This window comes from Giraffa tippelskirchi, chromosome 3 (genome assembly GCF_054371585.1).
Source record: "Giraffa tippelskirchi isolate mGirTip1 chromosome 3, T2T-mGirTip1v1.2.pri, whole genome shotgun sequence".
Lineage (NCBI taxonomy): Eukaryota > Metazoa > Chordata > Mammalia > Artiodactyla > Giraffidae > Giraffa > Giraffa tippelskirchi.
In genome coordinates, this window is record NC_137277.1 from 82,317,746 (window position 1) to 82,333,713 (window position 15,968).

The following is a 15,968-nucleotide window of genomic DNA, read 5'->3' on the forward strand; positions in this document are numbered from 1 at the left end:
TTCAAAATATCCTTGTATTTTCCAAAACTGAATGCTGTTTCAGTATTAAATTGTTTTCCCGCTATGCCCTATGCCCAATATCTGAACACAAAACTCTTACTTCCTGGGTATTATGTTTCTAGTCTTTAATACTTGTTTCTAGTATACATGGCATCATGTCTTGAAATACCTGAAAAAGAGGTCAGTTGTTAGCAAATTTTCCTAGCTGTACAAGGAATCATTGTAAACAGACTTGATGCTATACTTCTTTTGGTACATGTATAGGTGAGACTGTATATTACTCCAAAGAGAGAGAAACGATTTGATATTTTGTATATGTAAAGTATTTAGGACAGTATCTGCATCATGGTAAGTCCTTTGTAAATCTTAGCTGCTGCTACTGTTTCTACTGCTACTACTACTAGTACTATTGAAAAGCCTAAGGATTATGCTGTGACAGGGGATCAGTTGGGCTGGTTTCATTAGGACTACCAACCTCTGGCATGGACCTAACACATGTGTAGTAGATTACATACTTGCTTCTCACCTATGAGGGACCGTTTGATCCTTTGGGAGACCATCTTTTTAAATTCACTTTTTTTTTTTTTTGGCTGCTCCCTGGGGACAGAGTGTCAGAGTGTCAAAGTGAAACCCTGGGATGTAGCATGGATGTGGGCTTTTTCTCTGAAGCAATGCTTCTCAAACTATGAGTGCTGAAGAATCTGTTTCTTTTTTAATTTCCAGTCTGTCACAGCCTAATCTTTTATAAAATGCAATAAAAATAACTTAAAATGGAATAAAAATCAGTGTACACAAAATTCAAGTCCCATTTTTAAATTAGATTCAACAGAAATAAACTGAAGCTGCCACACAGCTGCCAACAGTTCTAAATGCTGTGCTATGCTATCACTTCAGTCGTGTCTGACTCTTTGTGACCCCATGGACTGTAGCCTTCCAGTCTCTTCTGTCCATGGGATTCTCCAGGCAAGAATACTGGAGTGGGTTGCCATGTCCTCCTCCAGGAGATCTTCCTAGCCCAGCGATCGAACCCACGTCTCCTGCATCTCCTGCATTGCAGGTGGATTCTTTACTGTGAGCCACCAATGAAGCCCAGCAGTTCTAAATGCTTCCTCTCAATTCCGTTCTTGTCTCATCTCCGAACAATAACTAACAAAATACTGACAGTAGGCTTCACTTTGAGCAGCAACCTCACAAAGAGCAATGAGGAGCCCAGAAGTCTGTCATTTCCCTACTGCTTTCCTTCTGTAATGTTCAAAGGGCTCTCATCAAAACAGACTTTAGGCTGGGTCGGCAGGCTTCAGGCCCCACCTTTATTGGCATGAAGCTAGTGTCCAGGGAGTAACTGAGACACCACAAGAAAAAGCCACTTCTGCTGGGCACTGGCCATTGTCTCCATTGGGAATTTCCACACAGCTAAGCGGTGGGCTGTTTAGTGAGGATGCACAGGTGTGGAAACAGTCTGTGATAGACAGCTTTATGGCAAATAAACACAGAGTATGATATACTGTAATCAACTATATAAACAACTTTAAAATTGTCTTTACTTCATATTTCCAGCATTTGGTTTGTTAATCATATGTCTTCTTGACAGCAATTAAATAACCTTGAGAGGAAATGTACACCTGCTGTCTCCCCTGGGGAAACTACATCTCTTTTGTGAATGACATAAGTTCTCCATAAAACATAAGCAAAGATAGGAGAATTGAATTTGGAGATATGTCTCCTTCCTCTCTTGTTGCATCTCTAGTTGAATTGGAGGGCACAGTTTAATATAGCTAAGCTTTTCCCCGGTTCCTATTCTAGCATTCTTTCAAACCCCAATATTTCCCAGAGGGCCAAACTGGTGACCCTAGCAAATGAGGTTGTGACAGGTATCAATTAGTGGGGAAGATGTCATGACTGTCTCACTTGGCCTGTACTTTCACCCTCCCTGACTTCTGGGCCCTGGTGCTCTTAATACTTCCTGATTTCTGCAGCCCACCTCATCTACTTTTCATGAACATTTTACTGGTCCTGTTTTCCTTAAAATGGAACATAACAATGTTTCCTTTGCTTGAGACAGGTTCCAAACAAGCTCCGTTCATTAGGATTGGTGAAGTAAAAGTCAATTTTAATAGACAGGTGTTCCCACTCTCAAGATGGGGTGGCGGGAGAGTGGCTGCTGCTGGGCGGGCCAGGTGGGGGCTCAGGGCTCAGTGCAGTGCTTGCAGCTGCACATCTGGTGAGCTGAGTCTCAGCTCCAGGCTGGTTGGACAAGCAACATTTGGGGTGAGTGGCCTGGGGCATTGTGTGCTTCTGGTGACACTGGAAGGGTGATCAGCTGCCCCAGTACCAGTGCGCAATAACCACCCACCTGGCTTCAGCTATGCGGATTCAGAGTGACGGTTCACCACGCCTTCTTCCACCAGAAATGGGCTCGTCTCTTCCAGACTCCATATATAGTCTTTTAAAAAAAATAGTTTTCATTTATTTACTTTTGGCTGTGCTAGATCTTTGTTGCTGCAATGGCTTTCTATAGTTGAGGCGAGCAGGGGCTACTCTCTAGCTGTGGTACAGGGGCTTCTCACTGCAGTGGCTTCTCTTGTTTTGGAGCATGGGCTCTAGGGCACTCAGGCTGCAGTAGATGTGGCACGTGGTCTCAGTAGCTGTGGCTCCCAGGCTGTAGAGCACAGGTTCAATAGTTGTAGCACATGGGTTTAGCTGTTCTGTGGCACGTGTGAGCTTCCTGGATCAGGGATCAAACCCATGTCTCCTGCACTGGCTGGTGGATTCTTTACCACTGAGCCACCAGGGAAGCCTCATATACAGTTCTGACCACAAAACATCACCAAGGCTTCAAAAACTGACTGAGTCCTGTGTCTTGGAGCTGGAACTTGGAGAACCTGAGCCTCCATTGTGTTTTGCTGAGTTGAGGAGTTGGGAGCAGCTGTCCCGAAGAGGAGTGTGCAGCTATGGACTGCATCACACTCTTAGAATGGTTCCATCCACTCTACCTACTTTTAAGAAAACTGGCTTCAAAATGACAACATTTTTCAGTGTGAGAACAATGCCAGAGTTGTATGACATGGTTAACAGGTAGAAACCTGACCTGATTTGGTCTGATGGAGAGTAAGAATGTCCTGATACTTACTGGAATTCTACAGATTTTCTTTCTTGGCTCTACAGTGATAGCCCTGTCAAGGGTGAAGTGGTAGTAACTGACGATGGGGTCCGAAATACTCCTGACATCATGGAGGATACTGCAAGGATCAAGGTAAATTCAGACCAGGGAGGTTGCTAGATCACAAATAGATGTGCACCCCCATGGCCAAGGCACCCAGGACTGTCACTGGGACATGGGACATCACAAGTGAATCCAAAATCATTTCCAAACTGGTTCAGACATGAGTTTGGGAGGTAACTGTCTTCTCAACATTGGACCAGCTAAAGATGTACTAATAGTTATCTCTCCCAAGGCAGGCATCTTGCTGCTGGGAAGTGGCTGAACATAATGGGGAAGCTATCTATGTATCTAAATCACGGAGAGTGCAATGGGAAAAGAACAAGGTAATTGTATGGTATACCTTAAAAAGATCAGCTATTTATATCATTTTACTGCACTGGTGAAAAAATAGAGTCTTAAACCTTCAATCCCCCACAACTCTTCAACCACAAAGGTAAGGATGCTGGGATCCAGGAAGCTTGGAAGTGTGGTTCACAAATCCGGGAAAAGGTCCCCTCTTTCTTTGAGCTCACCCTCTGCTGTCCCAGGTGAGTTGATCTGGGCTATAAAGCTGACACGAGTGGAGTGATCATTGGGGTTCAAGAGGAAAGGGTCTCTGTCTGCTTCTTACTGCTTTGATTTTCCTTGTATAGTATCATCATTATAATAAACTAACTACTCCATCCAAAGATGACTTTTCCAACACATTTTAGTCAAAGGTACTGAGTGAATTATATCAATGACTCAGTGGACCAAGGATCTGAGCTCCATTGCTAGCATACTTCACTCTGGACAGCAAAAGAAAGGGCTGAATAATTAAGCTCTAGGTTCATTTGTTCCTACCTTTGGAAATTATCTATAACAGAAGCCACCCTCCATTCTCTGTGTTTGATAAACTTAACTTGCTTACTAAATGACTTTAATTAAAGAATAAGCCAAGTCCTCCTGTTGCCTATGGGAGGAGGTGGAAAGAGTTTGGCAAGTTCAACCACACGCTATTTATTTAGCATCAAGTATCACCAATTCCTCCCCAAGCAGCACACCCCCTCAGCACAGCCCCACCTCCAAGTTCAGGAGAACCTGGAGGGGAAGAAAGAAGCTTGCTAAGTTGCTTATGTTCACTCTTCAGAAATTTGTAAAGCAAACTAACAGCTCTGAAATTCAGTCTGTTTACAGTGGTACTATAAGAAAATGGATTTATTCTACCCCACCTTTTCAGAAATGATCAAATAAATACATTTGCAAGTCAACAACATTTATAGGTCTCCCTACCATTTCTTTCTCTGTTTTTGTTCCTTGCAATTTTGTTCATTTAGCTGTTTGTTATTGTTGAAGAGACTGGCTGTTTGTCCTGGGGTTTCCAACAATTTGAATTTTGTTGATCATGTCCCTGTGATGTTGTTTAACATGTTCCTTTGCCATTGTAAGCTGTAAATTGGTAGTTAGATCTAGAGGCTTGATAAGATTCAGGTTCAATTATTTTGTCAAGAATATTTTACACATAGTGTTTTGCACTTCTATGAGGAGGTATATAATGCCTGATTGCCTCTTTTTGGTGACATGAACAGCCAGTGGTGGTCATTGCCCAGATCCATTAATTCATTGCTGCTACTGCTGCTAAGTTGCTTCAGTCGTGTCCGACTCTGTGCGACCCCATAGATGGCAGCCCACCAGGCTCCGCCGCCCCTGGGATTCTCCAGGCAAGAATACTGGAGTGGGTTGCCATTTCCTTCTCCATTGCATGAAAGGGAAAAGTGAAAGTGAAGTTGCTCAGCTGTGTCTGACTCGTAGCGACCCCATGGATTGTAGCCCACCAGGCTCCTCCATTCATGGGATTCTCCAGGCAAGAGTATTTAGGAGGCTGCAAATGGTAATATCCTAATTCTGTCATTCCTTATTTGTTTATTAGTTGAAAAAAATTCTGCAAAGAGAGTTCCCCTTGATTTTTCCATCACTTGGAGATCATTTTTTTTTTTTTAACACATTGGATTGTTCCCCTTAGCATCCTCTAAAAGTGATTAATGGGTTTAGTTTTTTGGTATCCTACTGATTTAAATATACCTGATATGTTTCAATTCATTGCATTTATCATCCTACTGATGCTCAGATGATTCCATCTCTAGTCAGCTGAATCTTCTTTAAGCTGGTACCCAAATTCTTTGGACAGAATTCTAGTAGTTTTCCATCATTTTCTTGCTACTGATATGACAAGATATTCCCGACTCATTTAATAAACTTCCTGCCTCACACCCAGAATCAGTTGTCTTTCCAAAAGGTTTGTTTTCTTTTGGTGGGAAATAGAAGTTACAGACACAGCCAGGGTTCTGGAAGTGCTCATTGCTGTTGGGCTAGTCATTGTTTACAGGCTTTTACAGTGGACAGAACTAGAAAATGAATACTTTTAAAACGTAAAACATATAATGAGTTAGTATTGCTACCTCATTCATTTTCAGAACTACAGGATTTTTACTTACTCTCATTGATCTAACATTTGGGCCTGCTCTCACCAAAGCTACAAATCCCAGTTCTCAGTGACACACACACATTTTTGTTACTAATACATACACAAAAGTTTCAGAACAACAATATTAATACTGCTACAGTATGATGATTGAATCAAGAGACACAAACAAAAACCAGTTAGACATAATGGAAGAAAAGACTAAATATTTGGTAATTATAAACAAAATAAAATACTGTTTAACAAGAAGTATTCAAAACATATGAAGAAAGTTATAAGCAGTCATGAAGACATAAAATAAAACTTAGTTGGAAAGATGAACTGTGTTCATAGAAAAATTCAACATTGTAATAGGATCTTAGTTTTTCTTTTATTTATTTAAACAATTTCATAAAATTCCATTAAAAAATGCTATTAAGTTTTTTTCCTAGAGCCAAATATGTTGATTTTATAGTATGTTTGGAAGAATAAACATGCAAGAATAGCCAGGAAACTCCTCAAAAATTAAAAAAAATGCATAATATTAAAATATGTCATAAACATATAATTAAATTAGTTTGGTATTAATGCATGAATAGATAGACAGAGCATAAAATTCAGAGATAGACCTACCTGCATATAAAAATTTAGTGTAAAGTAAAAGGGCATCCCTAATTAGTGAGGACAAAATATACTCTTTAATAATGGTATTAGGATAACTGAATAGCCATATGCAAAGAGATATTTCTGTGTATACCAGGACAACTTTTGAATGACTGGGAAATTTACAGGACAACTTTTGAATGACTGGGAAATTTACAGGTAAAAAAATAACATGTAAAAAGTCCTGGGTGAATTTCTCTAAAATCTGGCATAGGAACAACTCTCTATATTACAAATGAAAGTCAAAAAGTAATAAGTACAAAATTTGACACGTGCAATTACAGGAAAACTAGAGTTTTACGTCTAATCCACAGGAGTTACATCAGGCCCATTTTATAGATGAGAAATCTGAGACTCAGAGAAATTAATATCTTGGCAAAGTTTGCAGTTAGTAAGTGGCAGAGATAAGATTTGAACACAAGGAAATTGTAACTTATGGCACACTGTCACCTAGACTTCAGTTCACCCTAAGCACATTGAAAAAATCAGCATATAGATATTTTCTGGATCCCAATCACAATTGGACAATAAAATATTGTTAATACTAGTAGGCTAGCTCCGTTGTTTGATATAGACTTCTTGTTGAGTTGAGAAGAGCTTTAAAAGGCATAGGAGCCTGGGGAGGAAGAGAGACTTCAGTGTATTTTGAAGACAAACTGTAAATATGGTATGATACTTCACATGGAAATCTATGCCTTTCGGTTCTTATTCTGCCAGAAACTCTTGCATTACTGCAGCACCCTCATCTCATGCTTCCTTTTATCTCTACACTGTGAAACATCGTATCACCCCAAGAATCCTGTCTTAAATATAAGAAAGTTGAAGGAATATTCAGATTTTTTAGTTTACTCTCAGCAAAGAGAGTGTCTTATTATTTTAATGGGACTAACTCAAATTGGTTGTTGGGTTTATAAAGAAGGTGCCAACTAATTGAAGGTTTCACTTACCAGTTGATATTTTGTGTTTGTGCAAACTAAGCAATTAGTACCAGCCTTTGTTTCTGCCCTTCCTGTCATTTAACTTGTTCACATTTTAAGTTTTCATTTCCTTCCAGCGCATCTCATGCTTAGCCATCAAATACTGAATTTCTCTTTTCTGTTTCTTCAGGAAACTTTACAGCCAATTGTGCTTTCTCTCCATTAAGAACATAGTCAAAGGGGCTGGTGAGAACAATGCAATTCATTCTTTCATTCCATAAAGATTTGTTAAGCACTAACTAAGATGTCAGGCATTGTTCTACATGTTTGAGATATAAGGAGGATAAGGCAGCAAGTTTCCATTCTCAAGGATCTTACCTTCTACAGAAAGAGACAGAGGAAAAGCAATGAACAAACACAAAGCCAAATAATAATCAGAGTGATTTGTTTTGTGAATAAAACATTCAACAGTGATGTGAGAGGGTCTGGGGTAGGGATCTTCCTTAGCTTGGATGGCCAGAGAAGTCCCTAAGATTTGAGTCACATGAAAACCCAGGCAGAAAGATGTCTAGGCAGAAAGAATAAGTGCAAAGATCCTGATGCAGGAATGCACTTGTTGTGTATAAAGACAAGGAGGAGAGCATGTAACTGGAGGGAAACTATCAGTTCAGTTCAGTCACTCAGTCATGTCCAACTCTTTGTGACCCAGTGGACTGCAGCATGCCAGGCTTCCCTGTCCATCACCAACTCCCGGAGCTTACTCAAACTCATGTCCATAGAATCGGTGATGCTCTCCAACCATCTCAACCTCTGTCATCCCCTTCTCCTCCTGACTTCAATCTTTCCCAGAATCAAGGTTTTTTCCAAAGAGGCATCAGGTATGCGAAGGTATAGGGTTTCTCTTGTGGCTCAGCGGGTAAAGAATCTGCCTGTAATGTGGAAGACCTGGGTTTGATCCCTGGGTTGGGAAGATCCCCTGGAGAAGGGAAAGGCTACCCACTCCAGTATTCTGGCGTAGAGAATTCCATGGACTGTATAGTCCATTGGGTTGCAAAGAGTTGGACATGACTGAGCGACTTTCACATACATACATACATAGGAATGAACTATACTGAACTGTAACTGACCTCCAAGTAATTAAGGATTTGCTTATTTGTTAGTTTATTCATTTATACACTCTACCTTGTCCCCCCAAAAAAGGATTAAAAATTGCTCTTTGAATGTTGCTGTTTCTTAGAGTGCTCCAGGCACACTTTTTATTTGAGAAAAATAAAAGTGAGTCCTTTAGCAGGTAAAATCCAACAGATAGATCTAGGACAAAGCATAAAGACTACGGATGCAGGATTTTCACTTGTTTTCAGAGGCTCACACACCTTGAAATGTCATTTAAGAAATTATTTTTAGAGAAGATTGTTGCACTGAATTTAATTTCAAATCAACAGACCCATTATATTCTCTAATTAATCATGGCACATGCTATTTACCAAACTCCTGTAAAAACAAATTTCTTTTGTACACATTACAAAGAAATGTTACATAAAATTAAGCACCAAGTAATGATTTTAATTTGCGGTTAGTTAATAATACACAGATGATCACGCGGCTGTAAAGGAAGCCACTTGGGACATTAACAGATATGCTGGTACAGAGGAATAGAAACAGGCAGACTGTGAGCTCTGGGAATAAAGAGGACCCAAGAGTTAGTGAACATTAGATGTTCTGGCTCCAGTAACAGGCAGAAACCTGTTGAAGGCCTTTGTCCAGACAAGCCAGTCTGAATGAATTTTAGGTTTTTTCATTGGTTTCTAAATTATTTTTTTACTTCTTGCCAAGCAAACAGATTTTACAAAACTTAATGGAATTTTCATTTTACCTGAAATTTGCTGAATGGGCTTGACTCAAAAGCTTTTCCTTTCAGCTTTGCAAGAAGCTGTAATTGTCCCAAGTTCTATGAGCCATGTTACTTGGCTAATTTTTTGCCACTTAATGATCCCAAGCTAAGATACTCAGACTACATTTTTGGAAGTGAAAATACAGTAAAGCCCTAATATTTGAAAGAAATCAATGTTTCATTTCTCTGAGGTCTGCAGGTTACATAAGCGATCATATAAACCAATATACAAAAATGAAAATTCCCTATCCCATGGTGTAGCGATGGGCTGGAAAACCAGTGGGCCAGAAGATTTGTGATTAAAATCTGTTTAATCTCTTAGGAGGGAGGAATGGAAAATTGGTAGGAGACTGAAGTGGCTCATCTTTCTCTTACAGAACAGAACTTTTCTGATATTTTCTCAATTCCACTTCTTTCTCATATCTAAAAGCCACGTAAAAGGGGATTTGTGCAGTAAAAGAATCATGATGCCAAGTCTCAAAAGAGGATTTCAGTGCTTTGAGAAGCAGAGACTCCTAAAGTTCATTTAAAGTTCCCACTAATTCAGTGTGACTCTGTTTTGTTATTTAGTCTATCCACGTGCCTCCTTTTCTTTGTACATGAAATGGGTACCAAAGAGCTATTTACTTCATGGTGATGTTTAGCTTTCACTTTTAAACAGGTGACAAACATCCTCCTCATCTAGGCTGCAGATTACATCAGTACCAACATGGCTTCTCTTAGCCATCTATGGCTGCTTCCTATTTCCCAAGGATGCGGGATTAAGCACTCTTATTATTCTTCCTGGAGCAAGATGGGAAGGAGGAAGTATACACCCAGAATAAATATTCACTATAGTCTTTACCAGGCTTTAGGGCAACAAGATAATGTACTCACACAAACTGGTACACACCCCATTACAGGACTAATGATGAGCTGAAAATAAAAAAGAAACTTAAAGAAGAGAAGCCTCAGAAAGGGATTAATCAACAACTCCAAGGCAGTATCATGCTGTGCTTATGTTTTTTTTGCAAATATTGACTTTGAAGAATTAAACATGTGATGAAACTCTATATCATTGTTCCTGTAAAAGAAAGCTTCTCTGTGACTATTTGAGGTCAAAGGTAAAATGTAGAGCAATAGAGGCCAGTGGGGCCCCAGCGTAGGGCTGGAAACTTCCCCCACTGTAGGAGGGCAAGTTTTGTGCATGTGGTTACTGAACATGGTGTATCATATACAGAAAGAGATATCTCTCCCCACACATGTCATTTGAACTGGAAGAAGGAGGGAGTTAGGGGGGGACCTCTGTTTCTTCTTGCTTTGAGTTTACAAAGCCATCCCAGGCTTCTCCAGGAGTAGTCTGGGACAAGGAGAAAAGTATGAACCCAGGGGAGTTGAAAATGGGCCCGGGATGGGGAGACAGAAAGTAAACAGAAGGTTCTGGAGCCCAGGCAATTCAAATAGCATGCAATACAAATCAGAGAAAGAAGGTATGACTTCTTTAGTGACAAGACTGCATTGGTTCTGGAAACCAGGGTCCCTCACTGGGCAAGTCGTGACTGTTTCAAGCAAGATCATCCAGTTGCTGACCAAGGTGTCAAGCGGTAGCGCTTTGATGGGAACTATTTGCACTGTATGAGGTGCCTGTGCTCTTTCACGTAAACTTCTTAGAGCAGATTGTCTCAGGCCAAATCTTGACTTCTTCCTGATGGCATGTTTACTGACCCTGTGCATTTAGATTTGGGTGTGTGGTACATTAGGTGATTATTCACCATATATTCACTCCTGCCCCCAAATCCTGACCTCCATACCTTCACACGGGGCTGTACTTTCCTGCTCCACTGATGCTGCGTTTGGCCACGTGATCTGCTTTGCTCAATGGGATAGTAGCAGACATGACAGAAGCAAAGGCTGGAAAGCTGCTAGTACAGTTGGGCTGGCCCTTCTCATGTTTCTGCCATGAGAAGAAAATGCCAAGGCCAGCCTTGTGATTGAATAAGGATGACAACAAGTATGTACAGCAGATCTTGATCCAATCTGTAGACTGAGATCAAGGCCAGCTGAATCAAGCCTGAACTAGACAAACCCTATGTATGAGTGAGAATAAACAGTTGTTCTTTAAGCCACCAACATTGGGAGTGGTGTGTTATGTAACATTTGCAGCTGTAGGTAACAGACATAAGCAAAACTGCTGACTGAGCCAGCAAAGGAGACAAGGAATATGGCACCCCTCTCCAGTACTCTTGCCTGGAAAATCCCATGGACGGAGGAGCCTGGTAGGCTGCAGTCCATGGGGTCGCAAAGAGTCAGACGTGACTGAGCGACTTCACTTTCACTTTTCACTTTCATGCATTGGAGAAGGAAATGGCAACCCACTCCAGTATCCTTGCCTGGATAATCCCAAGGACAAGGGAGCCTGGTGGGCTGCCATCTATGGGGTCGCACAGAGTCGGACAGGACTGAAGCAACTTAGCAGCAGCAGTGTTTGTAGGACACAGAGAGTTAGTGGCATGGTGGTGTCTCTGAGTGATTAATGGTGGGGGTCACACATGGAGCAGACCTTTGGTGCATGGTAGCATGATGCTACAGCTGAAAATAGGGCAAGGGTCAGATTTTGGTAGCCTGTGGAACAGAAGAGGCTACTCCGGGTCTCCAAGTATATACATACACCAGCATGTACCCGTGACTATTCTGGGTACAACTTTGTATGAGTCAGAATCCATGAGGGCTCTTGTTTTTAAAGCAAGGAGACAGAGTGTGCTAGTGTTGTTCTTGGTGGTGGTTTCTTTGTTTCATTTTGTTTTGTTTTGTGTTGCATGGCTTTGAGAGGGGCACAGAGACATGGAGAACTGAAGACATGGTTTAGACTCTGCCTGCAACTGATTCCCTGGGCTGGGTTGTTGGTTGGTAGGAGAAGCTGAAGGAGCTAATTTCACAAGAGACTTTGGTATCTGGACCCCAATGTGACCCCTCCTGGGCACACTGAATGAAGCACAGAACCTGGGTGAGGACCCTCATGCTCAGGAGCCCAGAGAACTTTGGCTCATTGCAGACTGGTGAGTGAGAGAGGTATCACCTGTGTTACAAACGCTGTGTTCCCATCATGGGCCTCATCCATTGCTACCATGCTGAGGTTCCCTCCAGCTTTGTCATGAGCGGAGGAATAGAAGATACTGGAGTGTTAGGGGACTTACATGAAAGGTGTGCGAGCTAGGCCATACTCTCCTTAGGGATGCCCAGGAATCTATTGGGAAGGTTTGGCAGAGGTTGGAACAGGGAGGGCTGAGAGAAAGTCATTTGAGATAATGTTAATGGGACCTCATTTGAATGCACATATTGATGGGCTGCAGAGACATTCTAGTTACTTTATGCAGGTGCTTGAGAGTTCTAGTTGGCCCAATGCCCACAGTAAGTACCCATAAAGCTATCTTGATGATGCTGGGAGGAGGGGTCTTTTTGCAATGGCTTCAACAAATGACCCAGCCCTGCTGGAAGAAGAACACAGCTAAGCTATTACTTCTATGGAAATTCCACTGTATCATTTTAGGGTGATAATAGCACAAAGGAAAGTGGAGGAAAGAAATAAAAAATGAATGAGAAAGGGTGATGCGGTTGGTGGATCAGTATATTTAGAAGGTATCTTACCACACATTCAGTTGAGGATCTATCAAGTTCTAAAATAGGAAGTAGTTCCAGACCACACCCAAGGAAATACCTTTTCTCTTGGGTGCAGACCCCCTGAGTCCCCTGTATTGCTTTCTGTGGCTAGACTCCAAATTCCTGATAAAATTGTCATATATTTAGAAGAGTATAGATATGCTTAAGCAAGTGGATATTGAATCCCAGCTCTGTCACTCACTAGCTCTATGAGCTTGAGCAAGACACTTAATTTCTCCCTTTCAATTTTATTCATTCATTCACTCATTCATTCAGGCATCCATCCATCTAACACTTTCTGAAATCATATTGTGTGTCCAGGTACTCTGCTAGGCAGTAAAACAACCTCTAGCCACATGCAGCATAACATTCTAGTGAGAGAGATGGCAAAAAATCCAATAAATGAACAAATAAATTTAAAAATGTGAAGAGCATTATAAAGAAAAAACCAGGAGCTGAGATGGAGAAAAAGGTACTTGCATTAGATAAAGTAACAAGGGAGTACCTTTTTATAGAGGTGCCATAATCTTGGCAATATGTTTAAGCATAAAGTTGGGATAACAATAAAGCCTGCATTGGATCAGAGTGTTGTGGTTATTCAATCACCCAGTCGTGTCCAACTCTTTGCAACTCCATAGACTTCAGCATGTCAGGCCTCCCTGCCCCTCACCATCTCCCAGAGTTTGCCCAAGTTCATGTTCATTGCATCAGTGATGCCGTCCAGTCTCATCCTCTCCTGCCCTTAATCTTTCCCATCATCAGGGACTTTACCAATGAGTCATCTGTTCACATCAGATAACAAAATACTGGGGCTTCTACTTCAGCATCAGTTCTTCCAGTGAATACTCAGGGTTGATCTCCCTTAAGATTGACTGATTTGATCTCTTTGCTGTGCAAGGGACTCTCAGGAATCTTCTCCAGCACCACAGTTTATAGGCATGAATTCTTTGGCATTCTGCCTTCTTTCCAGTCCAGCTGTTACAACCATACATGACCACTGGGAAGGCCATAGCCTTGACTATACGGACCTTTGTTTGCAGAGTAATGTCTCTGCTTTTCAACACCTTTTCTAGGTCTGTCATTGCTTTCCTGCCAAGACCATCTTACCTGTCTCTCGAGAAACCTGTATGCGGGTCAAGAAACAACAGTTAGAACCCTGTATGGAACAACTGATTGGTTCAAGATGGAGAAAGGAGTACAACAGGGATGTCTTGTGTCACCCTGTTTGTTTAACCTATATGCAGAGCACATCATGAGAAATGTTGGGCTGGATGAGTTACCAGCTGGAATCAAGATAGGTGGGAGAAACATCAACAACCTCGGATATATGGATGACACCACTCTAATGGCAGAAAGCGAAGAGGAACTAAAGAGCCTCTTGATGAGGGTGAAGGAGGAGAGTGAAAGAGCCAGCTAAAGACTAAATATTAAAAAAACTAAGATCATGGCATCCGGCCTCATTACTGCATGGCAAATAGAAGGGGGAAAGGTGGAAGTAGTGACAAATTTCCTCTTCTCAGGCTCCAAAATCACTGCGGATGGTGACTGCAGTCATGAAATCAGAAGGCAATTGCTTCTTGGCAGGAAAGTGATGACAAACCTAGACAGGGTGTTGTAAAGCAGAGACATTACTCTGCCAACAAAGGATCATAGTAAGGGAGGCCTAATTAGACAATGCATGCATAACACATTTGATTTAGTGCTCGGCACATAGGTAATGCTCAACAAATATTTAATATTTCTTCTATTCTTAGCTCATATACTTACTACATCATGTCATGTCATGTGCATGTGTGTGTGCTCAGTCATTTCTGACTCTGTGTGACCCCATGGACTGTAGCCTGCCAGGCTTCTCTGACCATGGGATTTTCTAGGCAAGAATACTGGAGTGGGTTGCCATTTCCTCCTCCAGGGGATCCTCCTGACTCAGGAATCAAAGCTGCGTCTCCTTCGTTGCAGGCGTATTCTTTACCGCTTGAGCCATGGGGGACGCCCACTTAGTACACAGTACTTAGTACATAAAATTAGGAGATAGAATTGTACACAGTAGGCACTAGATAAACGTGTGCTGTTGATGGCTTATGAAAAGAATATGGTGGCATGGTGCCACCCCATCACTGTCCACTGCTTCTGGCAGCATCAGAGGGGCTAAAATTGCTCTCTTAGGCACATACATATGACAGTAAAGAATATATCAGCCTCTGGACCCCCAGAGTGGGTCCCTGCAGGATAATATTGTTCCAGGCAGAAATCAAGAGAAACTTGGTACTGATTTGTGCCGCAGTTGCTCACAGAATAAACAGAAGCCACCAGGGCTGTCCACTCAGCACTTCTTACCAGACACAGAAAAAAAGATGTTTTGGTTTTTATTTTTAAGAAAGATGAAAGAAGGGCATTTTTAGTGCAGGCTGCAGCTCTTTACCACATAAACTGCTCAGCCAAGGGGAACTGAAATGGATGGAGCATATGCAAAGTCAGCTAATGAATGGAGTTTGGGTGAAAAAAATGATAGAAATTGCTTGATTTTATTTTTCTATCCGTAGCAATGCTTGTTTTTAAAGTGGTCAGTGATGCAGTTCTTATTGACATTGAGCATTCGGGGGAAGAAAGCAATAGTACTTCTGTGATCACACAGTGGGTATAATAGGATTAAGTATAATAATTTATTTGCTAAATAAAATTTCAATTAGATCCTGGTTGTATGAATTTCCAGAACCATCATTTATTAGGTGAGAGACATAAACCTACCACATTTGCTGGTCCAGCAGCAGAACTGGAGAGAAATTACCTTCAGCTAAAGGATGGTATATTGGCCAGTATATTGGATGGTAGGTACATTGGCATATTATTAATGGAACATATACCCTGGAAAGGGGGGAGAGCACAGATTGACTGGTGGACAGTTCCATTCTGATCTTGGCCTGTCCCTTGCAGACCTGGGCTGCATTGGTACCTCTCTGGGCTTCCTGACTGCTGTGCTCAAAGAGGTTACAGGTATACTGTGATCTAGTGAAGCCTGAACCCCTACGCTCTGGGGTAACTGAGGTCCCCAGGTGGTTGTCAGTCCAGGACTAATCAAGGGCAACCTGAGGGTTCTGACAGCATCCCCGTAGTCCCTGTAGCTGGCGGACACCCTGAACTTCTCCGTAGGGCACTGAGCACTCCCAAGAAGGTGCTCTTTACTGAATACCTCAAGTGTCCACTGCAGAGCACACTGCC

General features: G+C 41.7%; 1 pseudogene; it reads left to right on the top strand.

Moving 5' to 3' along the window:
• The first annotated feature begins 3,046 nt into the window (after positions 1–3,046).
• The window catches only part of LOC145540446 (tissue alpha-L-fucosidase pseudogene), a 39,850-nt pseudogene continuing 26,928 nt past the window's right edge, over positions 3,047–15,968 (top strand).